This window comes from Felis catus, chromosome C1, assembly GCF_018350175.1.
Source record: "Felis catus isolate Fca126 chromosome C1, F.catus_Fca126_mat1.0, whole genome shotgun sequence".
Classification (NCBI taxonomy): Eukaryota; Metazoa; Chordata; class Mammalia; order Carnivora; family Felidae; genus Felis; species Felis catus.
The window spans coordinates 68555951-68573323 of NC_058375.1; the positions used below are offsets into that span (position 1 = coordinate 68555951).

Sequence of the window (17373 nt, forward strand, 5' to 3'; positions counted from 1 at the left end):
TTAACTAACTAGATTTTAAATTAAAAAATAAATTAAATTAAAATGGAGGTATCAGTGTGAACTCCTAATGTATGGATATAGATACAGATACAAATATACGTCAATATGTGTATACATGTACAAATAGCTGATAGATAGGTAGACAGATTTTTTTCCTGCATATATTTCCTTAGTTCCAGATCCTGAGAACAATGACACACCCAAAACAATGGGAACACCTGCCTTCCAAATCTAAATACCATCTAAAGAAACTAGGACTGCTTGGAGAAACAGCTGTTTGCATACCCGGGGCATGAAAAAGACAAAAATAAAGTGTATCTTATTGTGCCCCCAATACGGAAGTACTTGAGGTGCCTGGGTGGCTCAGTCTGTTGAGTGTCTGACTTCAGCTCAGGTTGTGATCTCATGGTTCATGAGTTTGTGAGTTCAAGCCCTGCTGTCAGTGCGGAGCCCACTTTAGATCCTCCACCCCCTCTCCCTGCTCCTCCCCTGCTCATGCTCTCTCTCAAAAATAAACATTTAAAAAATATATGGGAGTACTCAAACAATGCCAGGGACATGTCAAAGAAAGAGGTCAGACTAAAGAGGATCACACTGTGCATATCTGAGACTATTTGAAGATCAAAGTGAATAATAATAAGAGCAGATTATAACCTATTGGATAAAATGGATATCCATGAGTCTCTCTCTATAAATATATATATATATTATATGTAAATAAAATATAATATTATTATATTATATTATTATATTATATATGTAAATAAATAAATAAATTGAAATTTAATGTACTTCCCCACAATATAGTTACTAAAAACAAAAACAAAATCTTACAATGATCACCTTAATCATGAGATCAATACTAATATCACAAGTGATGTGCCAACTGATAGGACACTATGAGATCCATCCACCCTCACTTTCATGATGCTGCAAAGACAGATAATCTAAGTCCAATAATAAGAAAACAGAAGATAAGCCTAAAATGAGGAGCATATTACAAAATAATAAATTGTAATTTTTTTAGTTTCTTAAATTTCTTAATTTTTTTAAATTTTCAGACCCATGAAAATAATGGGAAAACTGAGGAAATCTTCTAGATTAAAAAAGACTAAAGAGTTTAAAAACTAAATGCATTCCTTAATTCTGGACTGGATCCTTTTGCTAAAAAGAGCATTGTTGAAACAAATCGCAAAACTTAAATGCAGTCTGAGGGTTGAATGGTAGTGATGAATCAATTCTGATGTTGGTGGGTGTATTTCATTTATAAAGGAAAATGTGCTTGTTTCTGTTGAAAAATATGTTCAAGTAGTCATAGTAATGAGTTGTCATTACTCACAGATAATTCAGGAAAGACTTGACTTGTATTGCAGTTGCAATATTTCAAAGTAAGAAAATAACTTTTAAAAAATTCAAATTAAACACCTTCCATGAAATTTTGTCATAATCCTAAAATAGTTTTTAGGTTATAGAAAAGTATTTTATATTTCATGAATTTGTATAATACATTTGGAGGTATAGAATGCAGGGGGGTTCCCCCCATCCCCTTTAAAAATAAAGTGGAATAATAATGAAAAAGGACAATTATGCTTGGTGGGAGTTTCAGTGAAAACAATTAAGACCTCCCAAATGTTTGGTACTCATGGTTGTAGTAATGGCTTTCTGTTTTCTTTTGTTTAAATATTAAGTGCCTCTTTATATATTTTAGTAAGAAGGAACCAATTCTCTATGATAGGTATTAAAATATCAATGCATATTATCTTAGAAAATTAAGATTCTTCCTGAGGGGCAGAAAACTTAGTAGAAATATGTGTACAGATAACATTTGTATATTTACTTACATTACTATAATACAACCTTTTAAAATAATATGTCAAATAATAGATTATAATGTTCCCTCTCTGCATGAACTTGAAGTAAATTCTAGCAAGAACTGGCCACGCAGCTCATGGATAAAGAGAAGCCTAAGAGGGAGGATATCACTGCATCCATTTATTTATTTATTTGCCTATTTATTTATTTTAACTTTATTTAGTTTGAGAGAGAGAGAGCAGGCAGGGCCAGAGAGAGGGAGAGAGAGAGAATCCCAAGCAGACTCCACACCGTCAGCGTAGAGACCAATGCGGGGCTTGAATTCACAAACTGTGAGATCATGACCTGAGCTGAAATCGGATGCTTAACAAACTGAGCTGCCCAGGTGTCGTTGAAGCTATTTACTGTTATCAGTGTTGACTATCTTTTAAATAATCCTTTCCCTGTTTTGAAGAATACTCTTTATTCTTTTGTGGAATTGAATTGTGGGTATGAGGGTTTTGGTGTATGACTAGAGAGATGATGTATGGGGGCCCCAGGTTATCTGAGATTTGCTGTGCTTTCACTGAAAAAAATTTCTCATATCTAAGTATCTGCCAGCCTTGGGGAGTTCCTCCTGGCCAGGCATTGCAATGTGCTAACAGAAGCAAAAATATAACAATAAGCCTTCTTGCGTTTCATGGGCTCTCTCTTATGAAAAATTAACTTTTCACAAATATGATTTGAAGAAATTTATGGTGTTCACTTAAGAAAACACTCAGAATTCCATGTTACTGAGGACAAGTTAGGCTAAGATCAGTAACACTGTGCAGCGGATTCAAACTACAATTTTGCTCTAAAACTATGGAAACTTAGACAAATTATTTAATCTTTGTGCTTCATTTTCTTCATATGTAAAATGAGGGTAACAATAACACCTATATCATAGGATTATTATGAACATTAAATGAGACAGCACATGTAAACTGCTTAAAGTAGTACCTAGGACATAGGAAACACTCACTAATTCCTATCTGTTATTATAATTATTTGAGATCAAGGAATTAAGACAAAGATATCAAGCAACAATGGAAGCTACACTAAGAAATCAGTGATTTCTTAGAAGACATTTGACTGATCATTCTCTGAATAAATATATTTATTTCCATGTAGCTAACACCATATTAAGGCATGCAAGTACTCTTTTTTTTTCCATCTGTAGAAATGGGGGTGATAATAGCGGTATTCCTCACAACATTGTTATAAGGATTTAATTATAAAACTTAGCAATTTACCTGCCACTACTAATAAGCACTCAAAAAACACTAGTTGTACTACTATTGCTAATTATTATTATTATTATCTTTATGATATAATAAGATCAGAGTCTGAGACATACATGTGAGGGCATAATTACAATTTTATAGTATGATAAGAACAGAAGAGCTAACATTTCAATTATTTTTAAGAAGGAATGCAGTTTTTCCAGATGGAGAGGAAGGGAATAGCATTCATGAATTCCCCATGTGTTTTACCTAAACTTGACTTGTTTTAAAAAAAATCAGTGGGCCCACAGTTATTCCACTGAGAAAGTACTTTTGAATTGACCATGTCCACACAAACTAATCAATCAACAGGTAATTGAAAACCAAATCTGTGAAATACGCAGACGAAGTGTAAGACAGCCTCCCAGCTGATTTTCCTATATCCACACTCTGTCTTCTTTAGTATACTTTTCATAAGGTTGACATACTAATCTTCTTAAATGCAGTTTTCATCATGCTATAGCTGTTGGAGAATATAGTGTTCGTTCCCGAATGCCTGCTGCATCAAGCCCAAATGGCTGTGTCTAGCTTTAAGGATCCTCCACAGTCACATTTCAGAGTATAGCACCAGCACCAACATCACCTGGGAACCTGTTAGAAATAGATAATCTCACACCTCAATCCAGACCCACTAAATTAGAGTCTGCAGTTTAACAAGATCCCCAGGAATGCAAATTAAAGGTTGAGAAACACTGCTATACAATATCCATTAATCTAAAGCAAACAAAATCACTCACCCATAACACAGCCCATGGTCCCATCAAGAAGAATGAAATCCTTTCATTAATATCTATGTATCCAAACAATCCCTTTGCTCATATTCATAACACCATTAGAAATACCTTATTTCCTTCCCCTCGACTATCTAAATCCCATCCATTCCTGAAGGCCCTGTGGAAAAATCCTCTATCTTCCATCAAACGAACACCATTTCAAGCCACACTAACCTTGCTGAAAAATTCTTGCGTTTATGTCAATACCATTTCATTGCTCTTATTTATTATCCATTAAATAATCATTTTCTGAATGCTTATTATTGTTTACCAGGCACTGTTGCACTGGTTAGAAAACAAAAATGCGAACTTCCTTGTCTTCATTAAGCTCACAATCAGAGCAGTCAAGGTTCAGTAGAGATACCTTAAGTTCCACAGACAAGAAGTGCAAATGGGTAGATGTACAGGTGCAGGGCCATATTGGGTAAAGCAACCTGATTTGTGCTTTTTTATTGTTGTTAGGACTACTTAAATGAAGGAAGTAAGTTGAAATTTATCAAAACCTTCTGTGGCACAAAATAGATGAAACGTTTTAACTGATCAAGAGAGATTGTGCTTTGTTTCATGTTAATTTTATAATCCTGTAGATGATTAATTTTTTGTAGGACAGCAACATGTCTTTCTTCATTCATTCAACAAATACCAGAAATTTTCAAATAGCTCCTATTTGTCCTTTTCTGACTCTTTAAGCCTCAAACATGGTATGCACTAAATAAATACTTGTTGATTGAAGACAGTCTTTGATCTCACGTTGGAGACTAGGTTTACACACATGGAACGGCCATTGTGCAAATGCAGCTTTTCCTCCTACTGCTTTTCATGACATAAGGAAATGTTCACGAATTTGCAATGACACTTTGGTTTACTAGGAGTGTCTTTTGGATCAAAAAGTTCCTCCAGGGTGCCATGGAAGTTTCTGTTTCTCTGCAGCTAATGTTTTCATTCACCAGAGACTGTTTTGGGAGTATAGCCAACCAAATGGAATTGGCTAGTAAAAGCTTTTGTGGGTGAGCATTTCGGAAACAAGTTTTGAGACCATTTGCCAGCAAAACCTCAGCAGGTAGAATTTTAAACAACATAAGTTAATATAAAGGCTTGATTTGAAGAAGCCTGGAGGAGCAGGAAAGAGTAAAGTGAAGTATGTAACATCCTACATTCTTTGAGGGTAAGAATTAAAGTTAGTTTTCCTTATTGCAAAACTACTCATCAGCTCCTTGGATAGAAACAGATGCTTCTGGTAGACAGGCATTCTCCAAAAGATCTCATGTTCCAAACAACAGCACTGGAGTATATTAAGGTTAGATATTATTATGTAAGACCTTTTGTGAGCCCCTTGTATCCTTCAATGTGATTTGAGAGAAGGATAACATAAGGAAACGTCAAAACTGAACTAAGTAAAAAGACGACTTCCAACTAACGTAAACTGGAACTCTATAGGATCTGGTATTATACAAAAAGTGACCATCACTTTGACTAAAGAATCAGCAATTTCCTTATATTTATAATCTTCGAATTACTTACAACTTTCCCTTATCTTAATCAGCCACCTTGGCGAAGGTGAACATTCCCACATCATGTGCAATTTTCTCTTCAACTTTTAATTTCTCTGGGTACAGGAAAAAAGCTCTGGGCCCTTAATTGAGCAATTACTATTTCTTAAGTGAATACAGAGTTTGAGGATAGTGCCAAAATCTTCCTTTTATCCAGAGAACAAGTCTAACACAGTCAGCGGCATACACATTGTCTGGCAACACCCCAGCTTTAGGTTGAAGAGCCAAGTCAAGACTGAAAGGGAAACTCATTCTTCACCCCTAGTCACTCCCTGGCATCTACTGAGGTTCTTGAAAGAATGCCAATTAGGACCGATTTACATGTCTCCTTGGAGGTTTTAGATAACTCTTCACTCTAAGAACTGTTTGTTTTTCTCATTTAGACCATTTCTCCAGAGTAGGATTTGCAAACTTGCTGCTGAATATGCTGTTTGCAGATCACCGCTAGGTTTCCATACTGACATAAAGCACTGGTACTTGAAAAATTCATTAAGAAGTGACTCATCTGAACTCCCAGATCTAAATCTGTAGAGTGATTCTGCAATGTTGTCCCAGAACTCAAGCAACAGAAATTAAAGAGTTCTTATGCAAACGGTTTATAAAATACACCTAGACAAGGCACTTATCGCTTCATAGCTCGTGCCATTGTTTGAGGAATTCTGTTTTTAAATTTTCTTTATATGGAGCTGGAATCCACTTCTCTGGAACTTTTTGCCTTTTGTCTTGGTTTTCTAAAATACTCGCTGTCTCCTTTACATAAGAAGCCCTTCAAATATGTGAAGATAGTTTCCGTGCTTCTCTTCTTCTGCAGGTTTCTCTTTTTAATTAAACTTCTATTCCTTCAGCTACTCCCTAGGTTATATGGCATCCAAACTTCATCATTAATGAGAAGCTAAGTTTTCAATAACCATATGGTGAACACAGTCTTTTAATGATTATCTCAATTAAAATTAAAAATACATACAAACTGTACCTTAAATAACCTTTTTTATGTTTGGTCAAGTTTTCATTGATTGCTGTATTTAGGTGGTTTGTAATACCTAAGATACCATCTAGAAATTGCCATGAAAATGTCAGACTGGTAAGCCCAGCTATAGAAAGCATCTTTTTGGTTGCCTCCATTAATGAAAATGTTACCAGACACTACTAAGTGGTGACTGAAACATCATGCTGAAATATTACTGTTAGCTACTGGTGTAAAATTTCTCACCAGAGAACTATCACAACTTCCGGATAAAATGTTTGCTATCTAAATACAAATTTTAGCAGGCACTAAAATTGTCAAGAAGACCTAAGATCGCTTTGCTTCTTAATTACAGTTTAAAAAATTATTATATAAGTATCAAATTAAAATAGTTACTATTTGAAAAATTCTAAGCATTTATGAAATTATAATAAGCTAACCCTTTAAGTCAGAATTGAAGACAGTTTGAATATTCCCTATATGCCCACAAAAGTTTCTCTAGTCTTTTGCAAAATAAAATGATGATTTGTCCAACAATGTAGATGGTTAATATTCACCCAAGTGACATCAGTGATTTAATGCATCATGCTTTTTCTTCTCATTAAAATTGCTATTACTGAAGCTTGGCTAAATTTTCTTCATGCTTGGCTCTCCACTTAAGTCTGAGACTCTACAGGTTTCCTCTTATATCATGTTTTACTTTGTCTTCAGTTATTTTTCTTCCTTCTCTTACCTGCTTTCAAGAAATAGAAAGAAGCTCTTTGATGTGCCAATTCTGAGTATATTCAGATAAAATGCAAATAATTCAATAGACTTCTTAAGGAAGAAGAATGTGAGAGGTCGTTTCCCTTATTCATTGGCTATTTTATTGAGGTAAGATGACCCATGGTAGAGGCTTGCTGGAGTGAGTTTCAAATTGGCAAAAAAACCACAAAAACACACAAAAAACTAATTTGCTATAAAGGAATGGTGGCAGAAAGAGAAAAAAAAAGTGAAGTAGGAAAGTCCAAATGTATATTCTTATCAAGTCTTACACTTGTCCAATAGTTACAAGCCTCTCTGAAAATATTTATATGTGTGGGTGGAGGCAAGTTGCCCATTAAATTGTAGGAAGTGTTATCAGATTCATCAGGACTTGGTTGTAAATTTGACTACACAGTTTTGGCTCATAGAGAAATAAGGAGGAAATATCTGATTAAAGTGTGCATTGCTGCTGAGGCAACTGAATGTTGCCATAGCAATTGAGATGAAATGTGCAAGAAGTGAGATAATTAAATCTAACCCCTTTAGTAGTTTTGACAGTCAATGCACTGCCAATAGGAAAAGTTATCTACAGTATTAAGATAAAACACATTCCTTATGGAAAGTCTCCTTACTAGTATTTTGTTGTTCCCTTTCTAAATACATTGCTTTAGGTGTCTAATTTGAATGTTCTCTTTTAATAATCAAATACAGTTTTGACCTTGGTCTGCAGCTGCCTAGAATTTCTGCTAGTTTATTGTATCATGGGAGCAGACATCTATAAAAAATATCCAATTTTTTTCCCTCAAGTTCTTAGAAAAAAGTATCCTGAAGCCAAAGCTGTCATATTTGAGCTTGGAATTCAATAATATCTAGAACGTGCTGCCCTCTTCAGGAGCTGGTGCTTAAAATTATTTTGCTTTTTTTTTTTTGAGCAGTTTAAAAATTATAAATATGAGTTATCATATCAAAAATAGTATTAATAATTCTTTGGGAATAAGCACCACATACAATAAAATATTTCTAAGTTAAAAGTCTTTTCCATTAAAATATTTCATTAAAAATCAATAAATACAAAATTTTGAAATAAATTGTCAATATGTACAATTAAGTATATAAATAGTTTCCTTAAAAGGAACTATTTTAAGTTTCCTTAAACTTAAGAAACTATTTTAAGTTTCCTTAAAACTATTCCTATACTCATTGGCAGAATTCCTGAATCATTACAGAATTTCTACAGAAACTACCCAAATGTTTCTTTAAAAGTAAAAATGTTTAAAAACTAAGATATCCTCTATGTCAAAATCTAAGTAGGACACACTTCAAATCTTAATTTTATTCTCCAGAAAAAAAGTCAGTAAATTTTGTGAACATCAATATCTGTCATTTCAGGGGCACCTGGCTGCCTCAGTAGGTACAGGATGTGACTTCTGATCCCAGGGTCGTGAGTTCAAGTCCCACGTTGGTCATAGAGCTTACTTAAATATACATACATATATATATGTGTGTGTGTGTGTGTGTGTGTGTGTGTGTGTGTATAAAATTTGAATTTTTAGCTAGTTTTTATTTATAGAAACATTTTCTTTACTGGAAATAATGATTCAAATTACATTAACACATGACAATTATTATTCAAAATTATTTCATTCAAAAATAGCTTTGGGGCCCCTGGGTGGCTCATTGGGTTAAAGCATCAACTCTTGATTTCAGCTCAGGTCATGATCTCCAGTTGGTGAGATTGAGCCCTGCTTTGGGCTCTGTGCAGACAGAGCCTCCTTGGGATTCTCTCACACTGTCTCTGCCGCTTCCCTGCTTGCGTGCACTCTCTCTCTCAAAATAAGTAAATAAACTTAAAAACAAAAACAAAACTTTGAAGGGTCTGAAATGTCATTATCCAAAAACTCAAGTAAAAACCATTTTCTGAGTATGTTTTCTATTAAAATTTCCTTAGACATCTAGTTTTGGTAGGGGAGGTAGAGGGAGATGACTCAGTGTGTTTTTCTCTAAATTATGATATTAAAAAAATAAGTAAATAAAGGAACGGAAAATGACCAATACATAATAACACTATCAGGATATGAGAAAAGCATATTTTCTTACATACTGACATATTTCTTTATTTTAGAACTATTGACACTAAGAAAGGTAATTTTGTACTAATTATTAAATGTGAGAGTAAGTTTTAATTACAAAATTCTAAAGAACACAAGAAATTCAAGAAAAAATTCCTTTTTCAAATATAATTTTGTTCTAATTCTTATCATGGGTGCAATCAAAACCTTGTTTTTAATGAACAGAAAACAGTAAGAAAATAAATAATGCTTTGTTATCATTTATTTAGTGTGGAAAAGTTGGAGCTTAGACTTCTAATTTTGTTTCTCACCTCCTACATCAGATTTCCAGTTTAAGATTCCAAACAGGAAAATAACTTATATATAAATTTGGATTAAAAAAAATGGTCACTCATCCAGATGGCCAACAGGCACATGAAAAGATGCTCAACATTGCTCCTCATCAGGGAAATACAAATCAAAACCACACTCAGATATCACCTCACGCCAGTCAGAGTGGCCAAAATGAACAAATCAGGAGACTACAGATGCTGGAGAGGATGTGGAGAAACGGGAACCCTCTTGCACTGTTGGTGGGAATGCAAATTGGTGCAGCCACTCTGGAAAACAGTGTGGAAGTTCCTCAAAAAATTAAAAATAGACCTACCCTATGACCCAGCAATAGCACTGCTAGGAATTTACCCAAGGGATACAGGAGTACTGATGCATAGGGGCACTTGTACCCCAATGTTTATAGCAGCACTCTCAACAATAGCCAAATTATGGAAAGAGCCTAAATGTCCAACAACTGATGAATGGATAAAGAAATTGTGGTTTATATACACAATGGAGTACTACGTGGCAATGAGAAAGAATGAAATCTGGCCCTTTGTAGCAACGTGGATGGAACTGGAGAGTGTTATGCTAAGTGAAATAAGCCATACATTGAAAGACAGATACCATATGTGTTCACTCTTATGTGGATCCTGAGAAACTTAACAGGAACCCATGGGGGAGGGGAAGAAAAAAAAAAGAGGTTAGATTGGGAGAGAGCCAAAGCATAAGAGACTCTTAAAAACTGAGAACAAACTGAGGGTTGATGGGGGGTGGGAAGGAGGGGAGCATGGGTGATGGGTATTGAGGAGGGCACCTTTTGGGATGAGCACTGGGTGTCGTATGGAAACCAGCTTGACAATAAACTTCATATATTGAAAAAAAAAGAATGTATAAAAAAAATGGTCACTAATGTTGACCTCAAGAAAGTAGAATGACCCTCAATTTTCCCTTAAAGAGTTTTGGGTATAGCTGTCGCATCTATAGAAATGAAAGTTTCAACTGAGCTAAAGGGGAGAAGGAGAGTAGTTCATTGACAACATTCTCTTAATCCTAATATATTTGTTTGGGGAAAATATAATGTTCTATTTCTGACTTTGAAACTCCTTATCACAACAATTGCTTAATTCTAAAGTAGCTCTGTTCAAAATCATGTAATACATGTTCAAGAATTCTTAGAACACTGATTTGTGTTTTCTGCAATAGATTTACTTCATTTTTGTTTCGCTGCTGATGCATTACATTTGGCGGTTAGAACCCCTGTGGATGGAGGTATAATAAATAATAATATTTTCTTTGCTTTCCAGGGTATTTATGGCATAATGATAAATTTCATCTTTCCCAGAATGGTAAGTAAAGAGCTCTTTCTATATATGATAGTACTCAAACAAGAAAGAGTGAATTGTTATAATAAAAATGGAGTGGCATTTGCTAAAAGTATTGAATGATCTGATAATTATAAGGCAGCTTATATTCTTGAAATAAATGGATACTGCATTCAAATTCTATAAGCATTCCAAAATTCTCACCATGTACAGGCTCTTCAGAGTATAAGATTTCTGGGTTTTGTTGTTTTTGTTGTTATTGTTGTTGTTGTTGTATTGCATCTGAACACAGTGTAGTCAACATTTTGTTTTCTGGGATAATTTATTTTAAAGTATACACAGATATAGAAATAAATGTGGTTTATATTCTATGAGCATAAAGAAAAAGCATATCTGTGATACATATTGAGAGTTGGTGAGTAAGAGTCCTTTGGAATTTTTACTGTTACATAAAAACTGATTGTAATTTATGTTTGACCAGGGCTTTGCAGCATCTGTGAATTTAAAAATGTTTGTTTTCTAAGAGCATATATCATAACTTCTCCTAAGTGAGCTAGCTACTGTATGATTTTGTTTAAACACATAGTTTTCTTGCCTTTATGTTTTTATGATGTCAAAAGGTAATGTTTAGTTTTAGTCTTAATCATAACCTCTTTACAATTCAAATAACAATAAAAATTAATTTTATTGAATGGGAAAGGTCAATGTAAAATGATATTTCTCAGCAAGTTATTACTGGTTCCTATGATGTTTTTTTCCCAGTAGTCTTGGATATTCCCTATTAAAAGAAGGAATTTCTCACTGTAGAAAAAAATCACTTTCAAATAAACTGATCATCAAAATTGCTATTAATAATAGTGGAAATGCAGGGCACAAAATACATACATTGTACATTGTGTACACGTGTGCTTGTGTATCAAGAGGAAAGAGAATTGAGAGCATATGGTAGACTTAGGAAAAAACCTCAAAAAAAGGTGCACAAAACAGTGGAAAATGGGTAGTTTAATAGTCTTCATTACATCTTCAATTCCTGAATTTCCTATAATAAATATGTATATTTTTATAATCAGAACAACACCATTATTTGAATATTAGGCTATTTAAAACAGTATATTTATTATTAATGAAATGTGAATATATGTAACAGAGGAAATAGGTCTTGTGCCAATTGCATAATCAAAATGATCTTACACAATTTTAAAAGAGCAAAGGCAAAAACAAAACAAACAAACAAAAAACTGCAGCTAAGCCCAGAAGGAACCAAAAATATAAATTGAAGTTTAATTGGATTGAAAAAAAGATAATGAAGAAGTTAAAATGAGGTTAAAGCTATCACTTTTATTAATTTTACTCCCATACAAAAATACTCCTAGAATTCAGGTATATGTGTGTGAAAAAATAAACATTTTAAAATTGAAATGAAAAGATCTGCAGTTTCACATTGGTGTATAGTTCATAAGAATTTGATATTTTATGAAATTTTTAAGAAGAAAAGCCAATATAGGGATGCCTGGCTGGCTCAGTCAGTAGAGCATGTGACTCTGGATCTCAGGGTTGCAAATTCAAGCCCCACAAAGGGTATACAGATTACTTAAGAATAAAATCTTCTATAAATAAATTGATTAATTAACAAATTAATTAATTAAATCATTTTTAAAAAAGAAGAAAAGGTCTAGCTAGAAACAGGCTAAAACATGAAGGTAAAACTTTTAAAATAAGCTCACACTTTTAAGACAGTAAATCAAACTCCTCAATAATAACAGAAAACTGTGATGTAAAATCTGTGTAATTTACTCACCTACAACCAATAATCACCTTTACAAGTTTAATGTACAGAATTATTTTAAGATCCAAGATTGAGAGTAATAAAGTATAATAGACAACTAGGTAACTACAAGAATATGTTAGCACAAGGGTTTTTTTAAATCTAAATAATATTTTTAAATCATTTATTAATAATAAACATAATAAATAGAACTAATAGAATATTTTCAAGATTAAAAATTTCTTCTCAGGAGTAATTTATTATATGAAAATACAGCATAAATGTATGAGCTGCAGTTATATCTCAAATATCCAACAACTTCATCTGGACATAAGCCATAATTTTAGAGGAAATTTAGGGAAGGAAAAAAAAAAGTGCTCTAGCCAGCATCTTACTCATGTTCACATCAATACTTCCCAAATTCTCACTTGCATCCCACTTGCTCTCAGTTTACATAAATCTAAAACAGAATTGGTTCTCTGATTGTCTAGCTCACAAACCAGGAAGGATATTATAAAAACCGAGAGGGGCAAGAGGAATGAATTGAAAAGTCAGAGGCTGTTCCCACCTTTTCATCAGTTGTAAGAAAGAATTGAGGGACCACAGACTAACTATACGATAGATTTTGAGAAGCTATATCGTATACTTTGGGTTTAAAATTTCTGATCTCTTAAATCAGAGAGTTATACTGGAAGATTTTTTATTAAATCTGAATTCCTTTCTAGCCCTAGAATTTTACAATAAAATGATGCATCCTTAAACTTACTATACAGAGCATAAGATAATATTGTGAGATTTGGAGTCATTAGAATGAAAAGGTTTTAATGATTAAAAGGGTTTTAATGATTAAAAGGGTAATTTTCATTCGTTTGCAAAATTCACTTGTATTGAAAGTCTCATCCAAATTACATTGTATAAATGAGAGACTATATATTGTGCATTTTGATAATATTCTTTTCATATAGCTATTTTTTAAATGTACCTAAAAATTTTAAATGAAATTTCTCACTTTGCTTTAAATACCACTGTAAATAATAGGTGAGGGAAAAATCTAGCATCAGTCTTTTCTAAAGACTGGGAAGCCAAATTCATATCTATTTGTATATGGATGTATATATTTCTAATAGGTTTATGCTGCAAAGATGCTAATCTGATTTATTGGGGAATCAAAATTTTAATTCTTAATTCTCTTTTTGCTTCTACTCTATCTTTAGTACAACTGACATATCATAACATTTTAGAAAAAAGATAAACAAAATTAACCTCCCACCCATAACCAAGATCAGGTCAGTGTAACAAGTTATTGGATAACTAAAACATCTGCTCATTCCAACTATTTCTTTCTGATTTGTAACTGCAAATTTAAGCAAGCTGCTAAATTTCTGAATTACTATGTGAACTAAATTGAAAAGTAAATATATATTTTGTTTCACATGTATCTATTCAAACTAACTTTAAAACAGAATAAATCTTCAGAATTAACAAGTTTTTCTAATAGAGACAAATGCCAACTATTTAAATAAAGCAAATTTCTCAGTGTAATTAATCTGCTCTTCAGCAAAACAGATCTTTCCTCTCATTCCCAATTCTGGCTGTACTTAATGAACAAAGATTGAATTCATATTTCTGTGAATAGTCACAGCATCTAGTCTTCAATGAATAATAAAATATGTTTTATTTCTGAGAGCATTAATAAAAATTTGTTACTTTATTTCATGAATGACAAAAGTTCCATACTGGAGTTAAGTATAGCCAATAGTCATTGTGCAATTTATTTTTTAAAATTCCACGACGGTTTCAAATATATCAAATGTCAATTTTTAGGTCAGATGTAGTAATAGTAAAGAATTGTTAATTGGCCAACAGGTTGATTAGTTTAATATTTTGAGAAAAGGAAAGATTAAAAACAGTTCTCTCTTTTTCCTTCAATTAAAATTGCAAGCAATTATTCTTGTAGATTATAGATCCCTTTTGGGATTTCCGGTTTCATATAACTTTTTGGTTCATTTCACAGGAATAATATTCATCTTAATTAGCAAAAAACAGTTGATGGGCTTTTTATAAGAGGAAATTCACTCCATGCACTGATTACTGACACTAGATTATTCTGTTTAAAAATAATAATAATAAAGCTCTGCTTTTAGAGCAGTTGGTTGAATATGTTATCTGTGAATAGCCATTGTCTTTGAAGACAGGATGTCTTTCTTGATGGATGGTTAATACATTTTGTTTTAACCACAGAACTTATTAGCAATAACCTAAATTGGCTTATGAAATAAGTTTTTACCATTTCAGTTCAAACATACAAATCAAAATTATTAAATAAATAAAAAGACATTTCTGGTGTGTTATTGAATTGCTTTTCACAGTTTATAAGGTTAAAATACTTGCTTCCTTTTTAAAAAATTAAATATTTAGCAGCTAAAAAATAAAATGTCCAATACACATATAAGAAATAAATCATGAATGCCTGTGTCCCCTGTGACCTTCTAAGTTCTCTTTGTGCCCTTCTATAATTCCTTAACCGTCTTCCTTAGAACTAAACAGTATCCTAAATTTTCCCTATCCCTTATTTTCCTTATAATTTTATTGCATGTATTTGCACCCCTAAACATATTAATATTTTGTTGATATGTTTGCAATAATATGTAAGTGAAAATGTATGTATTTGTCTGTGACTTTTCCATTCAACATTAAGTTCTTCAGTTTCAAACTTTTGTTGCACGTAACTATAATTCATTAGCTTACCCTGTTGTATAGTATTCCATTGTGTGCCATAATTTATTTGTCTTTAACACTGATTGGTATTTGGGTTACTTCCAATTTTTTGGTTTTCTTTTTTACTGTTTACATGGTGCTGCTATAACATTCTTTAACATGCATAAATATATGTACTAAAATTTCTCTAGGGCAAGCAGTCCTTAACCAGGAGTGATTTTGCCCCCAGGTAGTGTTTGGCAATGTGTGGAAACATTTTTGGTTGTCCTAACTTGGGCGATTCTACTGGTTTCTCATAGATAAAAGCCAGGGATGCTCTAAAAACCCTTTAAGGCACAAAACAGTCGCCACAACAAAGAATTATCTGGACTAAAATGCCAATAATGTGAGGTTGTGAAATTGCTCTAGAATATATACTTGAAAATGAAATTGCTGAGTCACAGAGTATGAAGTTTCAAATTTATTAGAAAATTCCTAACTTGCACAATGTATCAATTTTACATTCCTGTCAACTATGTAAAGATAAATGTTCCAATAGTTCTACAACCTTGTTAGCACTTATTATTTGTTGTCAGGTACCTTAAAATTTTTATCACTTTTCTGAATAGGAGATAAAAACTCCTCAGAGTTTCAAATTTCAATTCTTTGATTATTCATGATATTGTGCATCTTTTCTCACTTAATTAACAATTAGGGTTTTCTGTTCTATGAGGTATTGATTCTCTTTAACCAATTTTTTAAAAATTGAATTGTAGGGACACCTGGCTGGCTCAGTCAGTGGCACACAGGACTCTTGATCTCAGGGTTGTAAGTTCGAGCCCCATGTTGGGTGTAGGGGTTACTTAAAAATAAAATCTTCTAAGGACACCTGGGTGGCTGAGTCCGTTAAGTGTCCAACTCTGGATTTCGGCTCAGGTCATGAGCTCACAGTTCATGGGATGGAGCCCCTTGATGGTCTTTGTGCTGAAAGCACAGAGCCTGCTTGGGATTCTCTCTCTTCCTCTCTCTCTGCCCCCTACCCCTTCATCTCATAAATAAATAAATAAATAAATAAATAAATAAATAAATACACAAATAAATAAACTTTAAAAATAGAATAAAATCTAGGGGTGCCTGTGCAGCTCAGTCCGTTGAGTGTCCTACTTTGGCCCAAGTCATGTTCTCACAGTCTGTGAGTTCGAGACCTGCGTCGGGTCTCTGTGCTGACAGCTCGGAGCCTGAAGCCTGCTTCTGATTCTGTGTCTCCCTCTCTTTCTGCTCCTCCCCCACTTGCACACACACACTTTCTCAAAGGTAAATAAACATTAAAAATAAACAAACAAATAAATAAAGTAAAATCTTTTAAAAACAAATTTAAAAATTCTAGGCAATATCTTTATTAATCCATTGTTCTTTATTTGTGTAATAAATGTCTTTTTCTAGCTAGTGGATTGCCTTTTTACTTCTTTATTTTTTTTTAAAGCGTGTCTTTGACCAAATGTGGGTTCAAATAGGGCAGCATCAAACTGACAGTGTTTGGGGTGCTCTCCATCTTTTCACTTTATTAAGGTGCCCTTTTACGACAGAATTCTGAATCTTAATGCAGTTAAACTTAACAAAGTTTCGATTTTTGCTTATATCTTACATTTCCTACATAAGAAATCTTTCCCTTGATCTCAGTGTTTTTAACATTTTGTTTTTCACATTTAAGCCTTTAATCCATTTGAAATTTTTGTGTATGGTTTGAGTTAGAAATAAATTTTTTAAATAGAAATTAGAGTCTTTACACCATATACTGAATGGTTTATACTTTCCCAAATGATCTTCAAAGCTAGCTTTTTCAGGAATCAAGTTTCCATATATTTTATGATCTAATTTTTAGCTCTCTGTTTTTTTCTTTCAATTTGTTTATCCCTTCACCAATATTTCACTGCTAACTTAAAAACCTGGTAAGTTCCTCTATGTGATCTTTATCAAGAGTATTTTGGCTCCCAAGACCATTCTTTCTTCTATATAAATCTTAGATTTTATACAATATTATATAAATGTTATATGTAT

The 17373-nt window shown here is 33.0% G+C and overlaps 1 protein-coding gene across 1 annotated transcript in view; it reads left to right on the forward strand.

Moving 5' to 3' along the window:
* The window catches only part of ADGRL2 (adhesion G protein-coupled receptor L2), a 623946-nt gene that overhangs the window by 392621 nt on the left and 213952 nt on the right, over positions 1–17373 (forward strand). The window contains exon 5 of the mRNA XM_045036067.1: positions 10836–10877. The gene's annotated coding sequence lies outside the window, so the exon portion shown is untranslated. The remainder of the gene's footprint in view (positions 1–10835; positions 10878–17373) is intronic.